The sequence below is a fragment of the Callorhinus ursinus genome, unplaced genomic scaffold (genome assembly GCF_003265705.2).
Source record: "Callorhinus ursinus isolate GAN/ISIS: 27379988/994484 unplaced genomic scaffold, GSC_fseal_2.0 scaffold14, whole genome shotgun sequence".
In the NCBI taxonomy this organism is placed as follows: Eukaryota; Metazoa; Chordata; class Mammalia; order Carnivora; family Otariidae; genus Callorhinus; species Callorhinus ursinus.
In genome coordinates this window covers 28252667-28258666 of record NW_027397076.1, presented here as the reverse complement: position 1 = coordinate 28258666, position 6000 = coordinate 28252667, and positions in this window count along the sequence as shown.

Sequence of the window (6000 nt, the reverse complement as noted above, 5' to 3'; positions counted from 1 at the left end):
AAGAGTTTAAATTAATGGTTGTTCAGTCTATACCATCATTTCTTTTGTTTTTCTTGGTTTAAGCTAAAAAGAATACTTTTTATTTAAAAGCACATACACATTATTCAGATTGTTGTTTAAATCAAAGAAGATTCATATAAATATTATTTGCTTGTTTATCTGCTTTCCTACCAAAGTATGAAACTCTAATAGATGTATGCTTATTTCTTTCTATATAAATAATTTTAAAATAAATAAATAAATGTTTGAGTGAAAAAATGAGGAAGGTAAAAAAAGTAGATAAATTTCAGTTTTTTCACAATTTGCCTAGTTTTGAACTAGTCCTATCATAAATATATTTGCATTCTGCTAAAGACCTACATCAGAATCAGGGAGTTTTTATTGCAAACTCATAGAGTTAGATGGTATTTTAACTTTTATCTTTTAAAATTAGTGGTATTGTATCCTGGTGGAGATAGAGAGATTGGGAAGCCACGGTAGATGACAAGAGATGCAGAGACAGGAGTGAAGAGAAATAAGCCAGAAAATTAGTGTTGAAGACTCACAATGAGGAAATAGTTATTTCCCAGTGAGTCTTCCACTCTGACATCCCTTCTAGGTTTATATAACTTAGTGCAGAAGGGGCTTCCAGACATAGTAAGACGGGAAGTTGAGTCGTGGCGTGTTAAAATTGAAAGCAGTAAAAATTATTATCAAAATCAACTGTGTCTTCTTTTATCACTTTTTCTATCTATATCCTTGTACTTGTAATGAAGAATTTCTCTAGATTTCAAAGCTTGTTTTAACTGTTAAGACGACAGGACGTGAGCATTTTATATTAAATGAAAGAGAGAAAGCTCAACGTAGAACCCACTTTAAATTTAAATTTTTTTCTTTCCATAAATTTTCCACTTGTATACAGAAACACTAAACCTTGTATATAGAAAAACTAAACCTAAGATTTGAAAAGTCATTCTTATAAACTAGCCCGGGTCAGTTATGTCTCTTTGCTTACGAGCAAGCGGAGCTGGATTTTGGCTGTCCTGTACAACAGCAAATGTGTGGGGTAGGTGTGTGGCAGCAGGGCATATACTCAAAGGAGAAGCCAAACTACCAGGACTCTTAAAAGGATATATCATAGGAGAGTTCCAATACTTTGGGGTGCAAGAAGAAACAATTAGATGATTTGGCCATTGCTGTTGTGATAAATTGGAGCCCAACAATTTTAAAAATAATTTTTGAAATAATTTTAGACTTAGAGAAAATTGGCAAAAATAGCACAGAATTTCCATTTTTCTCTTCTTTATAACCCTGAACCATACAGCAACTGTGAAAACCAGGAAGTGAACATTGGTATAATCTTAACTGAACTAAAGACCTTATTTGAATTTGACCAGTTTTTTCACTGATATCATCTGTCTACTCCAGAATTCCATTCAGAGTCCCATTTTACTTTAAAATTTTATTTCTCTTTTAGTCTCCTGCTGTTGGTAACAGAACCTTAGTCTTTTCTTATCTTTTATAAGTCACTCCTTGTCCTTCATGATCTTGATCCTTTCGAAGGTTATCAATCGGTGATTTGTGGAATGTTCTTCAATTGATGGATGTTTGAAGTTTTCTCATAATTGAATCGAGGTTATACTTTTTTGGCAAGTATACCACAGAAATGATATGTGTTCTCCTCAATACATCCTATCATGGGGTTCATGATGTTGACATGATGATTACTAGGGATATTGACCTTGATCACTTGCTCTAGGTGGTTTCTGCTGGACTCATCCACTGTAAAGTTACTATCTTTTCCTTTGCAATTTATAAATTTCTTTGTGAGTTACTTTGAGAATGTGCAAATCTACTTTTTCTTCAAACATTTGACCAACAATTTTAGCATCTATCTGTTGATCTTGTCTACAAAAAGTTATTACTGTGTTTGCCAATGATGAATTCATATTTCTCTCTGTATTATTAATTGGAATTTTGTGTTAAAGAGCTATCTTATCTTCCTAATGTGTTTATTTAACTGATTATTTATTTGTATCAATATGGACTTGTGGATTTTTTTATTATTCTACAACTATTTGTTTTATTGAAGTATAATTGATTTACAATATCTTAATAGTTTCAGGTGTACTTGATAGTGATTCATTGTTTTTATACAAAAACATTTATTACAAAAGGATCCCCATGATAACTCTGGTCACCATCTGTCACCATACAAAAGTATTACAATATTTTGATGATATTCCCTATGCTGTACATTATATCCCATGACTTATTTTTTTATAACTGAAAATTTGTACTTAATTGTCTTCACCTACTTTGCCTACCTCCCCAGCCTCTCCTACTAACAGTTTGTTTCCCATATCTGTGAATCTGTTTTTGTTTTGTTTTGTTTATTCTTTGGTTTTGTTTTATAGATTCAATATATAAATGAAATCATATAGCATTTGTCTTTCTCTGTCTGATGTATTTTACTTAGAATAATATCCTCTAGATTCAACCATGTTGTCACAAATGGTGAGATTTCATTCTTTTTTACGGCTAATAATCCAGTTTTTATTTATACTACATTTTCTTTATCCATTCATCCATCGATGGACACTTAGGTTGCTTCACATCTTGACTACTGTAAATAATGCTGCAATGAAATTGGGATGCGTATATCTCTTCAAATTGACGTTTCCATTTTCTCTGGATAAATATGCATAAGCAGAATCATATGATAGTTCTCTTTTTAATTTTTAGGATTTTTTGTGGGTTATAATCTAATACAAATTTTTATTTTATTATTATTATTTTTAGTGAGGAGGGCCTCAAATTGTTTTGGCTTTGTCCGTTAGAAACTTCTTTAGTTTGGTGCCTATGTTTTTGACAAGTCCCCATCTATTTTTTTTAACACTTGCATACTATCTGATACCACATAATTTCCAGGTTCATCTTATATTTTCCCTGCCCCAGTCCTGCAACCAACTATTTCTCCAAGGATCCCTGATTCCTTTTATTGAAGGATAGTGTTTAGAAACTGGATCTGGGCACTATGTGTGCTCATTGTTACTGGAATGTCATTGCTTTTCACCTATTTTCAGACAGAGGTAAGGAATACATATATGTATACTAATTCAGTTGTACTCAAATATCTGTATTTATGTATCTGTCTACTCGCATATATATTAAAAACCATGAGTTTTCACTGAGATACTGAGTTTTCTGTCCAACAACCAGGGTTCATTTTTAGCTTCCTTCCTTTGCTTTTTAGCTTCTTCGTACTCCAACTTGGCTCTTCTCATTGACTGTATATTTACTTATTTGTTGAAATCTAGTATACATATGAATTGTTTCTGAATTTCTCACCCATATCACTGTGAGAAACATTTTGATCCCTGGATCACAGCACTAACGCACAGTTCTTTTGGCCTTGCAGTGTCCAGAGGTTAGTTTCCCTACCTCTTCCCTCTTGCAAATGAATGCGGTTGCTCTTCATATAATTTGTGTAATAGAGTTCACTTGTCAGTGTTTATATTCTATTTTGAGTTCCTCCCCATCCTGGTTGGTTTCCTTTTTTTCTTTTTTGGGTATGTGAAACATTACTGTGGCTCTATACATCAGAGCTATACCAAAAAATAGACTCAGTGAAGTGTGATTATGTCCTGTTCCTGCTACCACGTTCCTATTCCCTGCTTCTTGCCAGCCCTTTCCACCATTCTTTATAGGGAATCAGTTCTTTTTAGTTTCTGGTTCATCCTTCCAGCACTTATTTTGCACAAAGGAGCAAATAAGTGTGTATTTTCTTTTATCCCCTGGTAGCATAATCTTATGCTTTGTGTTTTTCACTTAACAGTATATCCTTGAAATCATTCCATATCAGTTTGTAGGTGTCTTCCTAATGCTTCTATTGCAGCTGCATAGGTCTTGCATCATGGCGACATGCTAGAGTTTACTCGACCACTTTCCTATGTATAGATGTTTGGGTTGTTTCAATATTTTGTTACTATAAACAGTGCTGCAATGATTGACCTTATGCATATGTGTTCATTCCTGGTAGTGTATTTCAGAGTAGATTTCTAAAAGTATGATTGTTGCATATGTAGTTTTGTTAGATATTGCTAAATTTCCCTCCAGAAGGGCTATACCTATTTGCATTCCTACCAGCAATTTCCCCCCACAGTCTCACTGACAGAATGTTCTATTGTGTTTTAAATTTTTTTGCAGTATGATACATGAACAGTGATATTTTAGCATTGTCTTAATTTGCAATTCTTTCATTAGGAATGAGCTTGAACTTTTTTTCCTTGTGTTTGAGGAGAATTTTTTTTATCTTTTTTTCTTTTTGAAAATTGTTCATATCTTTTTGAGATTTTTATTTGGGTTGTATGGGGTTAATTTTCCTCTTAATTTTAAGAGTTATTTCTCAGTTAGGGGTATTAGCCCTTTGTGATATTTGCTGTGACTAGTTTCTCCCAGTTGGTTAATTTTCTTTACACTTTGTTTATGGTTTTATTTTCATGCAAATTGGTAAAAAAAAAAAAAAACAACTGTTGTCAAGTTTACCTGTCCTTTCTTAGAGCCTCTGGATTTTGAGTCACAGTTAGAAAGCCTTTCCCTATAATGACGTTAGAGAGGAATTCATCTTTGCTTTCTCTTATTATTTGTTTGGTTTCATTTTTCAATTAGATTCCTGATTCATTTGTAATTTATTCTTGTCTATGGTGCGAGATATGGATCTAATTTTACCTTTTTTTCCAAATGACTCTTTAGTTGACCCAGCACCATTTATTTAAAAATGTCCAGCTTTAGCCAGGGATTTGCAATGCTATCTTTGCCAAATATTAAGTTTCCATTTGTTTTTGTGTCCAGTTATGGACTTTCTATTCTAATCCACTGATCTATTTGTCTAGAAATGCACAGTAACACACTCTTAATTATAGAGACTCTATAACAGTACGTTTCCATTGGATTAGTCCTCTCCTCATAAATTTCCTTTAGCCATATTTTCCATGTTATTCCTGCATGTTTGTTTCTCTATATGAATTTTAATAGCAAATTATCTAACTGCAAAAATAACTTATTTGCATTTTTATTGGGATTGCATTAATTTTATAAATCAACCGATATCTTTATATTGAGGCATTCTATTCAAGAACAGGAAATGTCTTTCCATTTTTCAAATCTACTTTTGTGACTTTTAGGAGTGTTATACAGTTTTTCCTCATAGAGATTTTATACACTTAGTGTTAGATCTATTCCTAAGTAGTCTCTTTTATTTGATGCTATTTTAAATGGATCTTTCCTCTACCTTTGTGTTCTTTAACTGTTTATTACATGGGTATTTGAAGGCTACTGATTATTTTATGTTAATTTAACATTTTGTTTCTTCGCTGAATTATTATATTGTTTGAGTCAATTTTATCATTGATTCTCTGGGGATTTTCAGTTGTACTATCATATCACCTGCAAGTAGAAAATGTATCCTTTTTTTATTTTAAGTTTTATTTAAATTCAAGTAATTAACATAGAGTGTATCACTAGTTTCAGAGGTAAAGTTCAGTTATTCATCAGTTTTCTATAACACCTAGAGCTCATTACATCACGTACCCTCCTTAGTGCCCATCAGCCAGTTACCCCAATTCCCACTCCCACCCCTCCAGAGATGGTATTACTTCTTTATTCCTGGTCTCTTGTTGACTTCTCTGTGTCATTATTTTGACTAATATTTCTAGCACAATATCAACTAGCAGAACAGATAGTAGAAATTCATGTAGTATTTCCCCTTTAAATGAGATAATACCTTAAGACGTAAGCTATTCTTACTGACACACACACACAGAAACACACACAAATTTTAAGAAAGCATCTATGTCTCAATTCTTACTTTGAGGTTCTTTTTTTTTTTTTAATAATGGGTGTTGAACTTTGTCAAAGGTATTTGCAGCACTTATGAAGATAATTTCCCCTAGATATAATAATATATATAAAATTAATAGATTTTCTAATATTAAGTCAACCTTACATTCCTAGAATAAA